The sequence below is a fragment of the Protopterus annectens genome, chromosome 2.part0, assembly GCF_019279795.1.
Source record: "Protopterus annectens isolate FY-2018-M chromosome 2.part0, PAN1.0, whole genome shotgun sequence".
In the NCBI taxonomy this organism is placed as follows: Eukaryota; Metazoa; Chordata; order Ceratodontiformes; family Protopteridae; genus Protopterus; species Protopterus annectens.
The window spans coordinates 1,471,666,855-1,471,690,534 of record NC_056728.1 but is presented as its reverse complement, the minus strand read 5'-3'; positions in this window follow the sequence as shown (position 1 = coordinate 1,471,690,534).

Sequence of the window (23,680 nt, the reverse complement as noted above, 5' to 3'; positions counted from 1 at the left end):
AACAGTTTTGATTTCTACTAGAAGGCTTTTTTAATAAGAATTATCATATAACTTTAAAGTATTATTTTCACACTTTGATATTTCCAGTTTTTCATGGAAAAAAGTAACTTTGGTAAACTCAGCTGTACCATGTGACTCATCCACAAAAGAAATGTTTGCTCTATTAACTAGATAACTGTAACAAGTAAATTATTGTTATCTCATATAGTCTGTTGATGTATGAAATCATTTAGCTATGCAAGTCATGGAGTCTGTGTTTTGCAAAGAATTTAGCCTGATTATGCAAAATACCTCTGAAAATAACACAAAGATAATCTAAAAAGTTTCACAGAAGTTGACATAATTATACTCACGTGCATGATATACAAGCATGTTAGCAAAGTAGTTTCAGGAGAAAAATACTTATTTTCAGTTAGGATGTTGCCGAACATGAGTAGTGAACCTTCTGGAAAGCTATAGTTTCCTTCATGCATGGAAAGTTTATAGTTTACAGGTCTTGCAAAATGAATATTGTGCAAAGCAGTGCGGCGAACCCTGTCTTGTGTGTACATTAGTAATCAAAACTTGTGCTGTTCATTTTTTTCTGATTTAAATATTTATTTCAGATATGAGGGGCTCAGACTAATGTTGACATTTTACTATACTATTTGCCCACACTGACAAGTGGAAAGAACAAAGATCCTTGGGCGGGGGGTGTCTGGAACTGTGAGTACCTTTCGCTGAAGCTGCAAAGCATCTTGTAATCCTTAGTAGACTCATTCAGTCCTTCAGACAACCTTACGTGCAGGTCACTTGATGGTTTTAACACCATTTTGTTGTGGTTGTTTGTTGCATTCACAGCTCAAGATGCAGAATAGATACAAGACTTTGGAAATATGTATCTTTTCATAAAAAAGAGTCACGAGACTTAAAAAAACAAAAAGATATATCACTCAGCTTTTTTATCTGTATATTACAGTAATAGTGCCACAGAGCAGTTGCTAATAAATTGACAGTAGTTATAAAATATTTTGTATTTCTGTAACACTATTGTGGAATATCACATGAAGAGTTCATGTCACTGACAAATTCTGCATGCCATGCATGGTGTGAAAGATATTAACAGACACATATCAGCTGTTAATAAAAAAGAGATTTCCCCACAAAATTGCCATTGCCAAGCAAGGCACAAAAGTATTGAGTTTAATCCTACAAAAAATGCAGTAAGAAGAAAAAAGTGCAATAAAATGTTGTGAGTGTAATGTACAGACTGTAAATCATTATGAAGAAAAAAACAATATATTCATATTTGCAACAGTTTTCTGTCATCTGCATCTCAGTTGCACCTGCACATGATATGCGATTGCTTACGTAATAGTTTTGTCTTTTACCACACACAGAATGTAAAGAAAATGTCGCCAGCTGCTATAGGAAGTATCAGAGATTACAAGTATAGTACGATTTGTATCATCCTATGTTTTCTCCTAGATCCCCATTATAAATGTCATGTTTCCCATATATTTCCTTTCTGCAGGTCACCATGGCCCACCAAAAATATAGTTGAATCAGTCAAGGACAGCTGCTCCCTCAGGCAAGGATGTGGCTTAGGCAGGTGAATGGAATGAGAATGTCTCATCTGGGGAAGGTTCTTATCCATCCCATACTGGTAAGCTGTCCAATCACTGGTCCTAACTGTAATGGAGGTGGAGCACATAGTAAAGACAGCAGCTGACTAATAACATGCTGGGTCAACAGAGAGCAGCTCCCTCCTGCAAAGTCTAGCTGACTCTCTGGCTAACAGGCTCAGGACTTCGACCAACAGATCCCAGTAGTCTCCCTGGTCTGATCAGCACCTGGCAGGCTGGTCTGGCTAACTGCTGATTAGCTCAGATAGCAGCAGTAGCAGCAGCTGGCAGGCAGGGCCAGCCATTGGCAAACTGGTACCCTAGACAAAAAGTTTCCATGGCACTACCACCTCCCACTGCCCAATCTATTCTGGGCTACTCACACTATTCTAATTATTTTTTTCTCCCTTTTTTTCACATTTTGTGTTACCGTTCATTCTTCCTGCAGTCATTCATTCATTCATTCATTCATTCATTCATTCATTCATTCATTCATTCAACATGTTCTGTCCAGGCAAGACGGCACTCTGATAACTGTAGATGCTCTAAGGTGCATTTTACATTTTTTATAAACCTTTTTCATCCAGTGACTGACTGAATACAAACTATGATCAATGAGAGACATTTATTTTTACCCTTCAGCTTTGCTTTTCCCTGCATCCTGTCATCACATCTTAACTTGACCAAGACTATTCTGTAATAATGGCAATGCATAACTGTATTAATCTGGTGGGTCTGGTGGCTATTAGGCATCAAGAAGCCATAGGTTTTCCATGTGCTCTGAGATAAATTTTAGAATTTTTTTTAAACAGCCTTTGTCCAATGAATACCTCCAAAAACAATGATCAAAGAAATGTAATCTTACTTTTCAAATTTGCTTTTCCCTGCTTCCTTTGAGCACATGCAAACTGACAAAGACTATACTACAATAACTGTGCTGGCAATTGTATCATTCAGGGTATCAGGGAGCTGCTTTTCCTGCAGAAACCATGAGGTTTCTAGATGCTCTGAGATTAATTTTAAAGTTTTTTTAACAACATTTTCATCCGCTGATGGTCTGAATGAAAACCAGTCAAATTCAGTTTTGCTCTTCAGCTATGCATTTTCGTGCATCTTTCAGTACATCCTAACTAACCGATACTACCATGTAATGATCAAGTTAAACTGAGGGTCTTGGGGCTACTAAGCACCTAGAAGCCATGGGGTTACAGATTTTCTGAGGTGCATTTTAGAGCTGTTTTTGCTTACCTTTTGACCTAATAATAGCCTGAACAAACTATGCATACAGAAAAGAAATTCAGTGATTGTTCTCATTAGGACACAGTGCTGTAGCTCACACAGCCGTGGTTAGTACTGACTTGATAATACGGTTGTCAGTTATGTGAAGTTGTTGATAGGATGATTTGTCAATATATTACTTTTTACATGAAGGTGTCCTGAAGTAAATAATGATTGAGATGACTACCCACATCAACCAAGGTGTCTGCCGCCCCCTGCAGCCCCACTTGTATATAACTTTAAATGACTTGCAGACCTACTGTGGGTGTTGTGGGATCATACCTCTTAACTGTCCCTTATTTTCAGGGACATCAATAATTTTGACTCACATTTTAGCTCTGTCCCACTTAATCCCTCTTACCACTGGTGCCTTTTGGACAAAAGGTGGTAAATTATACTTTATAATTAATGATAATAATTAAGAGCTGAATACTTATTTTACTTCAAGAAATGTTTATTAATTCATGTTCTCTAGTTCTTTTAATACCACAAGTTAATAGAACTAATATTTTTAAAGTGTCCCTGACTGTCCCTGAATTTTTCTAGATTTGTCCCTGATTGGTTGAGAACTATGTGTGAGATGGAAGCCCCCAATGTGCATTACATTGTCTGTCCTTAAAACATACTACTACTACTACTAGTAATAATAATAATTTTTTTTAATAAATTACCTTTTAAGCTGGCTGCAATCATGAGGAATCCTTGCAGGCTTGTCCTGATACACATCACACAGGAAGACACACTTGCTGTTGCTGTGCATCCTGGGATGTGTTAAAGTAAATAATCAACAGAAATTCAATCCTATATTTTTAGCTGAAGGAAGAAATAAGCTGTATCCAACTTGTAATGCTCAAAGTTGACCAAACAAAAGTTCACAATAAACTAAGAAGATAAATGCTTGTGAGGATACAGATATTGGGCCACATTCCAAAAGCTATTTGTACACAGTGCAGCACAACAAAGGAAGACTTCAGCAACACCAGCTGTGGACTTGATTCTAGAAGACACACTGTAAGCAATCAGAGTACTTAGCTATTCAGCTTATGATGATTACAGATTCCATGAATCCTTGTCAGATTCCAAAACACACTGTGCATACAGAAAGCAACTTGCAACAAACTGCAATGCCAACTCTGTTTATGATATTCTTGGTGTATGCTATACAGCCTTCCAAGAAACAGAATATACCACTATGGATTCTGTCATATTCCATAAGAATACCAAAAAAAAAAAAAAAAAACACACACACAACCTGTAGCAAATGAACCACAACAGGCTGCAGTAATACAATATACAAATGAGGATGTGGCTGTGCACCCTAGAAGGTAGCCAGCTAGAGTCAGAAAAAGGCTGCAAGAAAACCAGTTGTCAGACCAACAAATAATTGACAGGTATTGCCTAGACAGACATCTGGTGCAGGCTGTCTGCAACATGTGTGCCCCACATATGTCTGTGCCCGTCCCTGCAAGGAAACCCCATCCCCCTTAAAACCAAAGTGTGTCTCAGCCTGGATGTACTTACATCTTGGACATTTCAAAGACAGATAGGGAATAATGTGGGAGTGTCACAGGCAGCTGCCAGTCATATCCTGGAAAAATTCCTGTCATCAACATGTAGCAATGTGGATGACTACATACACTTTCCATCCACCCCCATGGAATGGAGAACTGTAATGCACCAGTTGTATATCATCACAAACTGCCCCCGTGTACTCAGTGGAATAGTTTGCACACACATCCCTATCAAGACCCCAGTATATCCTGAAACAGACAGATACTTCAACAGAAAGGGCTGTCCATCCCTGAACTGCCTGTGATGTGTGCAGCCAATGGCAGCATAAAAACATCATGGCAGCACACCCTCAAAGTGTCCATTATGTTGCCTCATAGAGGGAAAGTGGACTGAGGGTCACATTCCAGCAAGATGAAATACCTGAGAGACTAGTAATGGGTAAGTACAGAAACACAGGTAGGATATAAGCTAAGGACATCCCTCTTAATAATATCTATGCTGATAATATGTGTGTTTACTCCTCACAACAGGTGACTGTGGTTATCTACTTAAGCTGTTGCTAACGACTCTGTTCCATGAACCATCAAACCCTGTAGAGGAAGCCTATAACAGGGTGCATGCGACAACAAGAAATACTATAGATCATGTGTTTGGTGTACTGAAAGCTAGGCTCAGCTATCTGGACACAGCCAGGGGTGCACTGCAATACACACCTGAAAAGGCAGCACAGATGTTAACGGTGTGCTTTATGTTACACAACATGCTAACTAGAGCACATGGCAGTGTTCCAGCTGCAGGTTTGGGGAACTACCCCAGGAACCCCAGATGTCTGAAGATGACATTCTCTAGCTATCAGAGGAGGAGCAGGAGGACATAGGGTGCAGAATACACAGGCATAGGTGATGCAGGATGTGATCACAGGTGCAGACAAAGGCAACAAGGCAAAGCCTGACCCACAACTTTGAGTCATGACAAGCCACACATATAGATGTACACAGATTAAATGTCGATGTTCAGGTGTTGCCCCATCACAGCGACACAGATTGCAATTACCCACTAGATGTAAACACTGAACATCAGACATAGCATCATAATCATAACATATAACATTATGAACATATACAAATCTATCACAACACGGATCATCAAGTCAGGGCACAGCTGACACAGGCATGCATACAGACTCATATTGGTGTATTTGTGTATGGCACACAATAAGGGACACACATAGTACAACACAATCTTATCTAGCCACTATAAAATGTTGCAAACAGGTAAACAACTCAGGACATAATGCAGAACTGTTGTTCATATCACAAGCCAAATAAATCACTGTAACATATGGATAAAGTAATGTAATAAATGGAGTCAACTATGTCTAGTAAAACTGTGAGACAAGTAACCAAAAAAAGTAAACTATCAAATGATTTCAGAAAAAAATAAGAACCATGAATGAGATTGTCACCAACAAGGTCTGAGGCAAAAGGACTGGACTGTGTATGAAAAAAAACAAACTTCCAGGTAAAAAAATAACAATACGTCTCAATTTATTAAAGTGGTTAAGCACTTTTGTCCATCACTATGGACTTCATCAGAACAAAAAAACTAAGCTAATTCACAGTATATATACATACCCCTTCTATTCAATCTTAATTAAAAACAAATTAACTCCCTTTAATTAAAAACTATTGATTCTAAAACCAGTAAATAAAGTGGAAGTCAAGTAATATTCTCTTTCCATAAACTTGTTCAATAAAAGTATTCCAAAGCAAAGCCATGTGCAATAAAGTGAAAATTAAATACAATCTATGTACAAAAACTCCAAACACTTAATAAATCTTTAACAGTTAATAATAAAATGTTTCATAGTTTAGCTGCTCTCATTCTAAGTACTGGTTGCAAGGAAATGTGGTTGTTAAGACCTGGAATAATAGTAGCATCAAGCTTAAGTTGCCAGAGGAATTCCTTGTATTCTTAGGTTCACATGTTAATAGGTCCATAGGTGTTTACTAGGGTAATGACCACAGGGGCCTTTTTAAGCCTAGCTATGCATCGCAAATCTCTGACGGGTTCTGATACCCTTGATAAGTGTAAGCATGGGCCTGGGAGATGAACCATTTACAGGTTCCCTATTTACATCAGACATAGGTGCCAAACCAGGGATGAATTTTTGTTTTCCCATCCAATTGTCCAAGTTGCACTTGAATTGGTTTAGGGAGGAATTCTGCTTCATAGGGATGGGTAGCCTGTTCCATAGACAGGGTAGTCTCTGGGAAGCATACCTATCTCTACAGCAGGTCCTATTTATATCACAGGCAAGGTTTAAGTCTTTAGAATGGGTAATTCTGGTACTGTTTTTTTGTGGATATGCAGGAATTCCATCAGAGTGGGGTCTGACAATGCCCTGTATGCCAGGCATAGATCTCCCCTCAAAAGCCTGTAGAAGACAGAATACCAGGATAAGGCCTTGAGGCAGTCTGCATAGGACATATTACTTATGGCCTGTATTATTTTAGTGAGGAACCTCTGTGGACATTCCAGTTGTTGGATATGCCTGCTACAGTTGTTGGATATGCCTATTCTAACTTATTTTCCCAGGCACATCCTCTGGTATCCACTGGAATAACTTCCGAAATATGGAATACAAATGTTTTAAAGCCTACACAGGTTGCAGAGTGTCTGTATAATGCAATATTTGGATTGACCCTTTTAATATCATATAAATGTTCATATATCCTCTTAGCCAATCTCCTCTCTGTCTTGCCAATGTAAAAACAACAGCATTTGTTACAGAGTGCTAAATAGACTAGTCCTGTTAAACTGCAGTTTCCTCTCTTGAAAATAATGGATGTTCAACCATAATAGTCTAATATAACCTTGACACTCTCAACTATATAATGGCAGTAATTACATCTGCCACATTTGGTGGTACCTATTCTGTGAGTTACTTTACCCCTTTCCAACACTTTCTTGATGTTATCGTGCACCTTATGTATGAAGGTTGGTTTATCGCCCAGGTGTCAGTAAAGATTGTCGTCCATTTTTTAAGATGGCCGATTTACGAGAGATTATATTTTTTACCCTACTACTTAGTCTGTCAAACTTAATGGCCATACCCTGCTGAAAATTCCTCAAATTAAAATGGACCTGTGAATGTGTGGCCAAATCTTTTGGCAGGTTGGGTTTTCCCAAAATGCATGGGAAATAAGAGTCCCTTTTCTCCATTACTTCCCTTCTTAATGATTCTAATAGTTTCTTAGGGTAATCTCTATGCATAAATATTGTGACAAGATTCTCAAACTCTTTCTCTAGTAATACATCATTGGATGTCATTCTGACTGCCCTAATGAGCTGACTCTTAACAAGGTTCCTCTTACAGTACATAGGGTGACCAATGTTGAAATGAAGATAAGAGTCAGAAAATGTTTCTTTCCTAAATACTCTAGATGTCAGTTCACCAGAATCCAAAGCCAGATAAACAACCAAAAAAATGTGTGGTATACAATTTTTTATGATGGGTAAATTTCAAAAAACTAGTGGTGTTGTTCAAATATGTAAGAAAAGGTTCAATATCTACCAAGTTCCCTGTCCAAACAAAAAACATGTCATGGTATCTAGCAAAAAATGGCCAACAATTAGAGAATCTGGAATTAAAAATAAATCTTTTTTCCCATGTAAGCATCACTAGGTTTGCAAAAGTGGGGGCACAAGCTGCCCTATTACAACATCACTGGCCTGTTTGTAAAATCCCCCCTCAAAATGAGCAAAGTTGTTACATAGTATCAAGTCCATAAGTTCTACAAAAAATGTAACTCATTTACATCAAAAAGGTGATGTTCCATAATAGTTTCCTCAAAAAAAAAAAACCTCCAGTCCATTGTTGTGGGGAATACAGGAAAAAAGATCGACCACATCAATGGTCAAAATGGTATGTTCTTTGCGAAGGTTGATATCTAACTTGGCTAGAAAATCCCATGAATCACATAGAATATGGGGGTGGTAACCCAGTAAAAATTTCAATTTTATGTTGACATATACAGCTAAAGGGTACGTTTTGGATCCCTGGGCTGCCACAATTAATCTATAAGGTTAATCTAATACACTTTTGTGTGTTTTCAGAACTCCAATAGCTGAAGGATTCTTAGGGTTCCTGTTGTACAGAAATTCATAAATTTCAGGTGTAATAATGTTTTGTAGCAAAGCGGCTTACAAGAACAGGTCAATGTTTTTATAGGAAATAATCTCATTCCTAGAAGCGATCTGATAATGGGTCTCATCTTGAAACATATTAAAAATTTTACGAACTTAATCTATCTGAGTGGTAATCATAATCCCCCCACCCATGTTGGGTTTCATAATATGAATGTTTTAATCTCTAATCAATTTTTCTAGCAAGTAACATTCCTCATTGTCCAAATTATGGAAACCTCTGTTCTTTTCTTGATCTAATAAGTATATTTCTCTTTTACAAACTTTTTCAAACGTGTCCAGAAACTTGTGTAAAGGAGGTTAATAGTACTTGTTTTTTAAAGCTGGGAATAGTAAGAAAGTTTAAATTGTCTCTGTTAAGGTAGGAGAGGTTTAATTTCCTTACAAAAAGTTTTAGGTCCAAAATCACTTCAGCTGTGTTACCCCTGCGATAGGGAACAAATCTGAAACTTTTCTCAAACAGTTTAAAGTGGGTCATATTAATATCCAACCTGGAATAATTATAAATGTGAAAATCATTATGCGTCAAAACCCTACCTTCATTTTCAAATATTATTTTGTCATTATCAAAATCCTCTCCTTGTTCAAAATGGTCATTTGTTAATAGCCCCTCCATCTGGACTTCTTCTGCCTCTCTGTGATCTGCTTGTCATAGTGATTGGTGTATAACCTCTTCCTCTTTGATTCCTGATCCTCTCTGATCTCTGGAAATTAGGGGACACGGTCTCTTGGCATATCCCTAAAGGGGCTATATCACCCCCACTGAAATTAACATCTTGTTCGTATCCTGTGTTGTTGGAATTGGGTGGTATAGTGGAAGCTGTTTCCCCCACTATCTCCACACTAGCACTAGCATTATCCTCAAAGGGATATGCTCTACCTTCTTTGTAGTCTCTACTATCTCTTAACAATTTATTTTCCTTTCTCCTTGTTACTTGAATAGCATGGTCATTCACAAATTTTATAACTGGGCCATCTTAAAAATGGACTATGATCTTTATTGACACCTAGGCGATAAACCTACCTTCATACATAAGGTGCATGACAACATCAAGGAAGTGTTGGAAAATGGTGAAGCAACCCACAGAATAGGTACCACCAAATGTGGCAGATGTTATTAATGCCATTATATAGTTGAGAGGGACAAAATTACATTAAACAATTATGGTCAAACATCCATTATTTTCAAGATAAGAGACTGCAATTCAACAGGACTAGTCTATTTATCAATCTGTTACCAATACTATTGTTTTTACATTGGCAATATGGAGAGGAGATTGGCTAAGAGGAGTTATGAAAAGTTAGATAATATTAAAAAAGCCAATCCAAATAATGCATTATACAGTCTACAACCTGTGTAGGTTTTAAAAAAATTGTATTCAGTATTTTGGAAGTTATTCCAGTGGATGCCAGAGGAGGTGCCTGGGAAAATAACTTAGAATACAGGGAACTCCTCTGGCAACTTAAGTTTGATGCTATGTTATTCCAGGTCTTAATGACCATATTTCCTTGCAATCAGTACTTAGAATGAGAGTAGCTAAACTATGAAACATTTTATTATTGACTGCTAAAGGCTTATTAAGTGTTTGAAGTTTTTGTACATAGATTGTATTTTGTTTTCACTTTATTGTACATGTCATATTTTCTGATTGAGGCTTTGCTTTGGAATACTTTTATTGAACATATTTATGGAAAGAGAATGCTACTTGACTTTCACTTTGTTTACTGTTTCTCGAATCAATTGTTTTTAATTAAAGGGAATTAACTTTTTTTTAATTAAGATTGAATAGAAGGGGTTATGTATACTGTTAATTAACTTAGGTTTTTGTTCTGAAGAAGTCCATGGTAATGGACAAAAGCGCTTAACCATTTAATAAATTGAGACGTATTGTTATTTTTTGCCTGGAATTTTGTTTTTTTTTCATACACAGTCTGGTCCTTTTGCATCAGCCCTTGTTGATAACAATTTCATTGGTGGTTCTTAGTTTTTTCTGAAATCATTTGATGGTGAACTTGCTTTGGTTATTAGCTTTATTTGGTGTGCCCATTCAGGGTCTGTAGGCATTGCAAGCACTTTGTTTTTCCTCAGAAATTTACTAGTATTGTGCTTTCAAGAAATTTACTGGAATTACAGTTTGGAATTATTTATTGAGGCAACTCACAGGTGGTTAAAGGTGTCCCGTGTTACCTATCTTTGAGATTTTAGTTTTCTATCTTTTGTTGGATTTATTTTAACCTTTTGGACTTAGGAACTGAGGCAGTCCACTAGACCTCACCTTGGGTGCTGGTAGGATAACACTGTTTGTGGGCACTTTTTTACTACTGGGCATCTGAGAATCTGATATATTAACTATACAGCTACTCATGGATGGGAAAACAGAGTTACTTACACAGAATGAGAAAATTTGTCAACTTACACAACTCATTGAACTGCTGACCCAACAAATGAGCCAAGTTACTTTAACAGTCAATTCATTGCTTTCTAACAGTGGTTATTGCGGTTGTGAGCCTAACGACTCCATTAGACTTAACACTGTTCCCCCTCCACATGGAACAACTTACATCAGCTCTTTCAATGGAAGAAGCATCTATGAAATTTTAGGTGATACTCAGGAATATACCAGAGGTTGTTAACCGTGCAGATGTAACAAATGAGTTGGGAGATATACAGACTATGAGGAACTTTCGTCCTGCCAATTTTAAAAATTGGTTAGCACAGAATTTTACCTTTTCTATGCTACCTACTGGCTCAGACGATGTTCAGGTCAGTCTTAAACATTGTATTAAAGAGTTTGAGAATAAAATTAAAAAAACCTCAGAACTCTTCAAATTGACAATGCATACTTTAGGGAATGATTAAAGTGTGGGGAGATCCCCAAAGGACTGAGGTTGTTTAAATTTCCATTCGGAGTCACTCATGGCTCCAAGGAATATTTTACTCTTATAGAAATGTTTAATAGACATGGTGCTGAAATGTTGGAGTTCATTATAAAATATAATAGTAAATGTATTGATGTTTTGTTGAAGGAAATTTCTAATTTAGAGCATGTTATTACTAATTACTTGTTTTTTGAATGTCAAAACAGTTTTGATCAAGTTATAAAGTTTGTGAGTGACCATGCTGTTCAAGTAACAAAGAGAAAGGAAAATAAATTAAGAGATAGTAGAGACTACAAAGAAGGGAGATCTTATCCCTTGGGAAATAATTCTAATGCTAGTGTAGAGATAGTAGGGGAAACAGCTTCCACTACGCCACCTGATTCCAACAACACAGGATATGAACAAGATGTTAATTTCAGTGGGGGTGATATACCCCCTTTAGGGACATGCCAAGGGACCTTGTCCCCTGATTTATGGAGATCAGAGAGGATTAGGAATCAAAGGGGAAGAGGTTATACACCAGTCTCTATGACAGGCAGACCACAAAGAGGCAGAATAAACCCCAGAGGGAGGGGCTATTAACAAATGACCATTTAGAACAAGGAGAGGATTTTGATAATGACAAAATAATATCTAAAATGGAAGTAGGGAACTGATGCACGATTTTCACATTTAAAATTATTCCAGGTTGGATATTAATATGACCCACTTTAAGCTGTTTAAAAAAAGTTTAAGATTTGTTCCCTATCACAGGAGTAACACAGCTGAAGTGATTTTGGACCTAAAACTTTTTGTAAGGAAATTAAACCTTTCCTACCTTAATAGAGACAACTTAAACTTCCCTACTATTTCCAGCTTTAAAAAGGCAAGTACTATTAACCCCCCTTTACACAAGGTTCTGGACACCTATGAAAAAGATTGTGAAAGAGAAATATACTTATTAGATCAAGAAAGGAACAGAGGCTTCCATAATTTGGATGCCAAGGAATGTTCTTTACTAAAAACATTGATTAGAGATAAAAATATTCATATTATGAAATCCAAAAAGGGTGAGAAGGGTTATGATAACTACTCAGATAGATTATGTCCATAAAACTTGTAATATGTTACAAGATGAAACCCATTATCAGATCACTTCTAGGAATGAGATTAATATTTCCTATAGAAACATTGACCTGCTCTTGTAAGATGCTTTGCTACAAGACATTACACCTAACATTTATGAATTTCTAAACAACAGGAACCCTAAGATTCCTTCAGTTTTTGGCATTCTCAAGACAATCAAAAGTGTATTAGATCCACCTTACAGAATAATTGTGGCAGCCCAGGGTTCCAAAACTTACCTTTAAGCTGTATACGTCGACAGAAAATTGAAATCTTTACTGAATTACCACTCCTGTATTCTATGTGATTCATGGGATTTTCTATCCAAGTTAGATATCAATGAACATTTTCAAAGAACATGCTTGTTTTTTGACCTTTGATGTGATTGATCCTTTTTCCTGTATTCCCCACAACATTGGACTAGAGTTTTTTGAGGTAGCTATTATGGAACATGAACTTTTTGATGTAAATCTGTTATGATTTTTTGTAGCATTTATGGACTTGCTTCTATGTAATAATTTTGTACAATTTGAGGGGGAATTTTACAAACAGGCTAGTGATGTTGCAATGGAAGCATCTTGCCCCCACTTTTGCAAACCTAATGATGCTTACCTGGTAAAAAAAGATTTATTTTTAATTCCAGATTCTCTAATTGTTGGTCATTTTATGCCAGATACCTTGAAAACAGTTTTTTTTTGTTTGGACAGGGAACTTGGCAGATATGGAACCTTTTCTTATATATTTGAACACCACCCCCGGGATTCAATTACCTGTTTTCTCCATGCAGGAATAGTGTAACAGCTACTGCATGGAATATGGCCAACGAGCGATCCAGTAAACAAGGCTGGGAACGTGCAGAAGCCTGCCAGTACAATTCTTGCACCAACACCACTGAATAAGGCTAATTATCTCATTTGCTGGTGAAAACCATGAAAATGAGGTGAATTAGTGATTCAGTAAGCAGGCAGGCATCCATGCAAGCACAGTGCAAGGTGCAGAAATGTATTCGGCTACTAGCCGAATACATTTCTGCAAAAATCAAAACAGAGTCATGGCAGCTCAAAGTAAAGCATGTATTATACTGCTTAGGTATGCCAATGGCCAAATATATGGCCCTTGGCATGGAAAGGTGTTGAAAAGTTATAAAAATAAAAGTTTTTGTTTTGGCTGATTTCAGCCATTTAAGCATAGGGCAGCGGCATGCAGATAGGACCATGCCAAAAATTAAAAAAAAATGTGAAAAGGCAATTTTAAGTGAAATCTGCATTTTGTCATTATAGCCTATGGCATGCAGAATCAAAACAATAACAGGTAACATTGCTTGCTAAGGAGGAAGGTTGTGGTGTGGTGGTGTAACCAGGGACTAAGGAAGTAGAGTATGCAAATGAGCAAATTTTACTGACTCACTAAATGGGAGACCATCCTTTGGCTGCACCTAACCATGTTGGAGCTATAAGGCAGTGGTGTAAGCAGAAAAAGCAGCTGACATGAAAAGGGGGTGTGTCATGCTTGGTGTAATCACATTGGAGATCCAAGGCTCCCATTTGAGCATAGCTAAGCACAGCTAAGCAAGAGAGTGTGTCTGAGGCTGTATTGACTTATTCCATGAAATGTAGAGCATTCCCTTGTCCAGGAGAGGGCCATTTCTACTTCAAAGTGTTTACTTTAGCTAAATGGGTTTGCATGGCATGCACTGGGTCTAAAAGAAAAAAAAACCCTAGAAATAGCAGTAGGGTTTACATTTGGGCACTAGATTTGCACGGCATGCCTCGAGGCTTAAAAGGGGTGGAAATGGGATGGAAAAAAACAAAAAAAAGGCAAATAGTAGAATAAAAGCAATCAAGTACAAATAAAATAGCAAGCAGGTGGAATGTATCATAGCCAGTCAGTCATACCGCTGTCATCTGCAGCGCAACAGTATAAAGTATAGAAACACATTTCAGTCTGGTTTTCCCACAAACTTTGCATCATTAGTGTATACATGCAAGGGAATTTTAACCAAAAAAATGTTAGGGGCTGCCGTTGCTTTGCTCTATCAGTATGTGCTAGAGGCTGAGTGCTGAGAGGAGGATAATGCTGTCAACTGCCCCAGACTGAGGAGAAGGAGAAGAGTGTTCAGATCCAGGGTAACTTACCAGGGGCTACATGATCTGACAATAGTAGAGTGCTATAGGGTGGAGAGAGACATACTTCAGCAAATAACCAAGCTGTGCCAGCCTCAACTTACTCTGCAGTCTCAAACTCATGCTACCAATGGTTGACAGTATTCCTATTATGTCTGAGTAGGTCATTAAAATTATGCCTACACTGCTTTCCAGTATGTGGGATACCAGTGGCATGGGATACAACCTGGGCCAAACTATTCCACACCTCAGACTTGTACTGGGAGCCAAAATAGTCCCCCTGCAGAAGCCTTTGGCTGTGCTGCTTTACAGGAGTCCAATAAATATCCTGGACTCCTAGACACCACACCTCTGTGCTTTGCATTTTGCACCTTCCTCTCTAACACCAGCCAAGCCTACTAGCTGAGCTTGAGCAAAGGAAACTGATGCTTTCCTGCCAAATCCAGTTATCATGCTTACTGATATTGCACAATTCCTTGCAATGATGCTAACTGCATTTGCTCGATGTTAAGCTCTTCTAATGCTCTTCCATGTCATCTCAGAACCATTAATAGTGCTCCTTTATTCAGAAAAAGCCTTTACATCAATCTGTCTCTTTTCAATGGCTCTGGCCATGTACCATCTCCAACTCTTCAATAACCTGATTTCATGATTGACCTTTCCTAACCCAATATGCATTTTTTTTCTCCCTTCTTAATATGTCACCCTTGGAAAGTTATCTATACCCAATTTTGCCTCACATGGCATATGAAAATTAGTGCAGTTGCCTACTCTTGTCTTTGCATACTATACAAGGTACTCTGAATAGTCCATCTCTTGAAAATGTATTATATTATTGTATATGTGTATCGCTTATCTGTGTTCTTTGTTAAACTCTTTATGCATTATTACCCTGGCATGAATCAAAGTTGATTTCTCAACTACTAGCCAAACAATTGCACAATGTTCCAAGCTATTCTCCTGTTTGATATACTTTTTGTAACTTAGCTATATTTTAGAAACTCTTATTTAACATATTTCTATTATCTTGTATTATGTTGTATTATGCTGAGGAGCTTTTCTTCCTGAGCCTCCACTGAAAATTGGGTCATTTCAGCCCAGTGGAATTTCCCAATCAGCAAAGGCAAATAAATAAGTAAATAAATAAATAAATATGCAGAGAGCAGCAGTGCCAATCAGGGAAGAAATAAATAGTTGAAACTGGAAGGTTAATCTGACACTTGATCTTAGTTTGAGGAATGTCTACGGATGTGGCCTGGACATATATATTGGAAATTGGAAGGTAACTGTTAAGTGAGTTAAGTTTGCAGGCATGCACAGGGGGCATATATTTAATGACCTGACACATTCATTTTTGCCTTTATACACTGAGGAAAATTATTTTTTTCACTGTGGGATTCAAACCTAGGTATAAGAGGCAAAACATTTTCTTCACTGTGTTGATTTTCCATCTTTGCCACAGAAGTGCTGCTCAGACATAGTCTGGAATCATATATAAATACAGGTCACAGTTTTAGCTGTTACACATATATGTGTGTGACCTGATAAAGTTGTTGGATATAGATCCAGTTGTGTATGTGTCTGATATAATAGTGAAGTCCATGCAAGTCCAGATAGTAGAATTATACTTACAGAAATGTAGTAGACAGTGTACCTTCAGTCAACATCTGACAACATAAAAATGATCTCATCCCTTATACATATAATTCATATCAGCTCCACTATCTAAACTGTTATAATTGAGATTGAATATAATGGGAAGTGGAACAACTGTAAAAAGTGTATGGAGTATCCTGTATTAGAAACCAGGGCCATGTGTATGACAGTCCTACACTTACACCTGTTGCCACAAGAATGTTGAAATAACACTTGTCTGTTTTTTCAATTCATTGCTATGAACTGTACTGTCACAACAGTAAAAATAGGTTGCACACCCTGTACTAGAAACAAGGAGCATCTGTACTTCAACCCTACACTTACACTTGATGCCACAAGAGTAGTTACATGACATTTTCTAATTTCCTAATTATTCTTAAGGTCTCTGTGTTAACTGCCTCACAATGCTGTGTAATGAGTTTGCATGGTGCCCAACAGAATTAATTGAATGTATCCAGTTTCAAATATTGACTGTCTGAGTCCTGCCTGCAGGTGTTCAATGGCTGCAGCTGCTGGGGAACCTTACTAGCTGCTACACAATGCTAAGCAATGCCACTAAGCAAAGTTGCATGATGGAAAAAAAACTGCAACAATGTATTGTTTTTGACCTTTGCCCTTTTACAGATGCCCTATCTGTAGGTGTTCTGCAGGTGTTCTGTCTGTTTCTTGGGTGACCACAAGTCCAATTTGCGCACTGCCATGCTTCGTGCTAATAAGATGAGCACAGTCAAACCTGTCATTCATTTTCTCCATTTCCTGCGTTTGCCCTAAGCAGTGCATTGTGCAAAAAATACCCCCCCCCCAAAAAAAGGAAAGGGAAAAAAAGGCAAAAAAGGAAAAGTAGTTGAAACAACACAAACAATCTCTGACATAGACAGTACAAAATGTTAGTACACATGAGATATTTCTAAAAAAGTCTGGATTTGAACTCTCACTCCAATGAACCTTCAGAATATAGCAAGGACAACAGACAGACAGCTTTGCAGCAAGGAACTAAAATAATTCTGCATACAACCAACTGCAACATCATCTACAGTAATATGAAACCATACAAATATTATTTGTACATTTATTTTTGGATGTAGTGCGCTAAGTGATCACATAACCTGTTATGAGTTCTGCTTGCAAATATGTAGCTCTGTCTTACCTCTCTGTGTTTGTTGGTCATCATACTGTTATCTGACCAGTAATCTGAGACATGCAGTCTGTAAGCCACTCTCTAGCATCATCCTTAAAATGTGTGAGGATATTAAATGGCAATAATATAACTCATTCACTCCAAGGGAGCTCATGAAGTTTGCACTGTAACTTCCATTGGGTGACGCCTAAGCCTTTTAACAGAATCAAATTATACCCTCACATTTCAAACAAATGTTCATACCTCTGGAACCATAGGGATTATGAAAGAAGTATAAATAGCAAACTCTTTAGCACAAACTATATTTACAGTGGTAGTATTCTTTAGGTTCTAGGTCTTAAACCAAATGTTTTAAGTCACAGTAAACACAGTAACTATTACATTTGTAATATTTTAGCTTCAAATATCTTAGCAACCACTCAAGTTACCTATGTACTGTCATCAGCATTTTATTCATCCATCTGAGAGATTTCATATAAGGCTGAGGAGATCTGCCTGTGTTACTTGGTTGTTGAGATATTTAGAAAAATGTGAAAATTATATATATATATATATATATATATATATATATATATATATATATATATATACACATACATATTAATATCATAAACAACAACAGTTAATACGTATTTACCTGCACTATAGACAGAGGTCAAATATTAATGTAGTTGAGTTTGACATTGTGTAAGCTTTAAGATGAAATATTTTAAAACCATGTACATAGCATGGTTTTAGAATTATTGATGCAAATATGAACAAGCAATAGTTGATGCCTAGAGCCATCACTAGGAGTTAACTGCAGATGCACCTGGAGGCTTCACTTGAATGTAATGAGATAATATGCAGCTACCAACAAATGAAGAGGAGATTAGATGTTAATAAACAAAAACTGTGAATTGTGTGCTACTTACTTACATTTCTAACCTTGACAAAATTACATCTAACACTTTGCAAGTCTAACCTGACACACCCACTGTATGTAGGGCAGTCTGCATTGTTGCTGTGTTTTCCTTCTCCCTACCAGTAATGATTCGCAGTTGCAATCCATTAAAAACAAACATCGAGGGAGTGCCTTCACTATGTTTACATCTTCATGGAGTGAAGTATTTGGGATTCAGCAATTCTAATGAGCTCACACCTCATTTGCATTTTCACCTTGCTGACAGCCTTGAATATACACTATTAAAAGGAAACCATGTAGCTAGGAAACCTGAAGGTGAGGAGACATGTTCAAGTGGAGAACACAAAAAAGAGGCTATTACTTTAGGTGGGTCTATATTACATCACTGAATGCTTAGAAAAGCGAACGGTGATTAATTGACCCTATGTAAGTGAAAGCTTAGAATGTCGAACTGTCAGAACAGTGATTTTTTTTCCAAGGGAAAGATTTGCTGTTCCAACAAAAAAAAGAAAACACTTTAAACATTACATTAAGTTGGGAGCTTCACCCCCCCACTTACCCCCAATGTGGGAGGCTGTGCCCCCCACACTCCACCAACTTAAATATACCAACTTCGAGATCGCACTACAGTGCCAGAAATGGCAAAGTACCAAAGCGGCCAAGCAAATTCTTTCCCAAGGAAAGAATTTGCCGAAAAGCCGCTTCGATATTTTGCCTTTTCAGTCTTTTCAGGTCGACCAAGACGCATTCGAAAGAATGCGTCTTCAGACTTGTAATAGGAACCCATTCAGGATATATCTGCGCAGAAGATTACTGAACTTGAGAAGGTATGCTTGCATTTTTCAGCTATATACTGCATATTCTGAAATGTCACTAAGAAAAATATGTTCAGTATTCATACATATATATATATATATATATATATATATATATATATATATATATCTTATTTAGCAAATGCTACACTTTTATCTGTATGTATTAGTTATAAGCATACTGATGGCATGGGCATGTTTGTCAGGGCATTTCATAGGTATACATGACTGGCAATACCTTAAAATGGAATGTTCTGTGTTAAATCTGTAGACATTTTTCAGAGACATTTCATTTGATAGAATTTTTAGCATGTCAGTGATGGTTTGTTAGCAAAAATGTGTCATTTGCTTATTGTTTTCGGGGTGGGGAGCAAAGCAACATTTATGTTATGTCACAAACAAGGATATGTCGCTGTTGTTACTCTCTCATTTTTTGCATCCAGCCTGTTGTTCATATTTCAAATCTCTAGACTGTTTTATGTTTCTCCAGTGGATAATATTGAAATGCTACCTTTTCTGTTTTATCTGGAAATAGTTACTTTCTAGTTATGTGATACTTATGTGTATTATACTTCTGTTGTGTTTTAGGTCAGCTAGGACTATGGCACCCAGGAGTCTCAGTCCCTAAAACCTGACCTTCAGGTCATCATGGAAACTTTTAGGTGACATAGTGCCTTTCTGCTTGAGAGGTGATGTGGAGATATGTCAGGCAGAATGCAAATTTGGCAGCAGGTAGTTGCAGATGTCAATGCAGTAGACGGACACAGCAGGATGTATGATCAAGTTCACCATAGTGCCACTGACATGATCTCATCCACATAGAGGTGAGCAGCTGCAGTGGCCCATTATCGGATGGGTACTGGGGGCTGCTACAGAGCCATCACTAACAGAAAATAAATAGTTTTGTCCACTGTCAGGGATCCAGACAGCTCCCAGGAAAGTGCAGAACAGCATGTCCTTGACATTGTGCTACTGTTTCAGGGACAGCAAGTATGTCTTCAGAGGAGCTTTCAGGTGGACTTGTGTATCTCGATTGTAAAATACTTTTGTACAGTAAAATATTTCTATCAATATATGTTAGTTCTGTTTAACAAGAAATTGGTTGAGGGGATTGAAGATTGCTACAGTTAACAACACATTCTAATTGATTGCACATGGGGATTAAGTTGGTCTTGTCAGCCAAGTTCTTGTTAAAAGTATAGTTAATGTACATATAAAGGGCAACATATTTTACCCCCTGTGTTACTGTTTATTGTGATGATGTTGTCCTTAAATTTTGCTTACCTTCTTCCAGGACCATCTGGCATAGGGAGCATACCATCATCTGCACATGGTAAGCAAAACATGTTTATGTCAGTACTGATGAACAGTTCAAAGAAATATTTTAGTGCGTGATGTTGATGTCAGGACTGCTGTGTGTATTGCTGTACTATCTGTAATAGTGGTGCCACTGTTAGTTTGCATATATTGAACTATAGTAGAGTAGGTATTAATTTTTTCCTGTGTTTGTTGCTTATTGTCATAGGTGATGCTGACAGTGGAAGTGTGGGACTTCTACCACCTGATGTCAGAGTATCAGAAGACTCTGATGATGGCAGTGGCCAAACAGAGGCACAGTCAGGGGGTGCAGAGGTTGAATCTGACACTGAGGTTGACATAAAGCCACCCTCCCTGAAATTACATCAGACACAGCCAGTAGGCCTATGGCTATCCATTCCAGGGAGCCCTCAGACATTGGACAGGTTGAGGGTAAGATAATCGATCAGGGAATTGTGGTTACTGTGGGTTCAGTGCCTGTTGACTCTGGTCATAACCAAAGTGTGGGTGAGGTGTCACGCAGGAGAGTTGTTAGGGGTCCGTAGAGGAGGCCTGCTGTCCACCCTCCACCTGATCCTGGTGTCTTTTCCTGTGCCACTCAACATCTGTTTAGGGCCATCATGGAGGCACAGGCATGTTCCCAAAGGTCCTCTAGATAAATGCTTAGGGTGTAGATTTGGCACAAGCTTACATGGGTGACTGCCTCCATCATGTTGCCATTTGAATGGATTGGATGAATGACATGTTGGAATTGATGGTGTCTGTGATGGAAACTCTGCTGGGAGGGGAATGGCATCCTCGTGGGTGTAGGTCAGCCACATCTTCTGCTGTTAGCCAATGTGGTCATGCCCGATCACGCTCCCATAGTAGCAGTACTTCAACTGCCCCATCAGTGGTTGAGCTGTCCAGACCAAGACATAGCAGGCCATGGGTCATTGTCCTGGGCATCCTAGTGACAGGAGCTTATCCAGCAGAAATCAGTCATGTTCAGGTAGCAGCAGTGCATCTGACTGTGGGCATGAACGTGCCAGTGCAACTCCTGCAGAGCCAGTTCTCATGGTCAGATATGAAAATGATGAACTGCCACCTCTACCATGCACAGCTCACACCTGCCCAACATACCAAGATGTAGAGCTAGCAGAGAGCTTGGTTGTATTCATGCAGACACTCACACGCCAATGTCACCTGGAGGACCCAGGCAGACACACAACAGTTACATGGTTCAGCCGTGAAACTTAAAACTCATTTTGTCTCACTGGCCATTTGTTACTTTATCTGAATATTTTCCTACTTATCTTTCTTGCTCACGCACACTCACTGACCTTTTGTGTCTGCCTAGGCTTCCTCTCCTCCCACAACCTCCTGTGCAAGTGATAATAACCATGCCATATCCTTGTTTTCTACCTTTTGGAATCAGAGATACATAAGCTTTGTGTCTGATGCTCAGGGTGCATAGCTGACCTAATGCTTAGTATATCTGCTTTTGTGATGTTGAATTGGTAATTGTACCTTTGACTTATATTGGCCTTAGAAAGTCACACAGTTGATAGCATCAAACTTTTTTTTACAACATTATTGTTAATGATCTTGCGAGAGTTGTGAAGTCTGAAACTGAAATGTGTATCATTACTTTCTAACTTCCGTCTTTAATGATTTTCCAGTACAAACATATGGTGCTAAACAGAGGGCATGCACTGACCATCACTACTTTTGAGAGGTATGACTGTGTGAATCTTTGATGTCTGAGGCCTACTACTTCATAATGGACACATATAAGTCAAATAAGTCTCTGCTGTCACATGTTAAAGTAATTTCTGTACAAATCACCCACCTTTGACTTGCTTACACTACCAAGTAACAACATGCAAGGATGTGGCAGTCATTCATATTATTACACAATATATTCCAGGTTCAACACTTAACTAGTAAATTCAGCAGTTGTAGCAGTTTTAGTTCATGGCTGATTCTGTCTGATGCAAGCAGTACACAGCCAATACATGGGAAGGTAAAGGTTGTGACAGGTGCGTGGCATCAATGTTACTATATGTGTGTGTGTAGGAGGAAAGTTTTAGGCCTTAGGTGGTGAGTGAGTTTGCTATCTGTTGTCTCTCAGCCAATGTGAAGGCATATTGAACATGCCTACATCCATAGCATCTGCTGGTTTCCCCCTCTAACTCCTCACCTGTGTATGGCTATGGTGACCTTGCCATTGGTGGTGGGATGTGTGCCCTTTCCCCTTGTTGATCCTGCTGAAGCTGTTTTCTCAGGATGATGTTGTGTAGCATGGCACATACTGTGAATATTTCAGTACATGTCCATGGATTGTACTGCAGGGCTTCACCAGATGTATCAGGCACCAGAACCATGACATCAGCAGCCCAAACACATGCTCTATGATGGTTCTGGTTTGAGCATGTGCCTCACTCTGGCATTCTTCAGCAAGTGTGTGTGCATTTCTGATGGGTATCATCAGTCATGGTTGCAGTGCATAATCTGCATAACCCAGTCAATGACCTTGCGGGATATTCCCCCCCTAGTGACCATCAGATACAGTTGGGAGGTGTGCCAGATATGTGATTTGTGGTAACTGCATGGGTTTCCAGCACACACATTCAAGATACTTCCCTTGGCATTGCACATGACTTGGAAGTTAACCGAGTGGAAGCCCTTTCTATTTATGTATACCATTCCCAGTTCCCCAGGTGGTGCCTTGATTTCTATATGTGTGCAGTCTATGGCACCCAGTACTTCAGGGTAGTGAGCTACAAGGCAGAACCCCTGCATATTTCTGGCCCTGTCCTCAGAAGTACGTGGAAACTATATGTGGCTACTAACATGCTGAAGCATAGCATTCAGGAACTGATGGAGGATCCTGGATGCTGATGTCTGTGACACTCCCAGCATTTTCCCTATTTGTCTCTGAAAGGTACCTGTAGCTAAAATTATAAGTGCTACACATACATTTGTCTCCACTGGTATTGGTTCCTCTCAGATTGCCCTTGGTCCAAGTTGAGGACAACAGAGGCTACAGAGTTCTTGGTGTGTCTCTATTCACCCTGTAGCGCTCTACAATTTCCATGTCATGTAGACTGTGATAAGTTAACAGGGGGCTGAAAACGTTTCTCCTTCTTGGCCTTGGT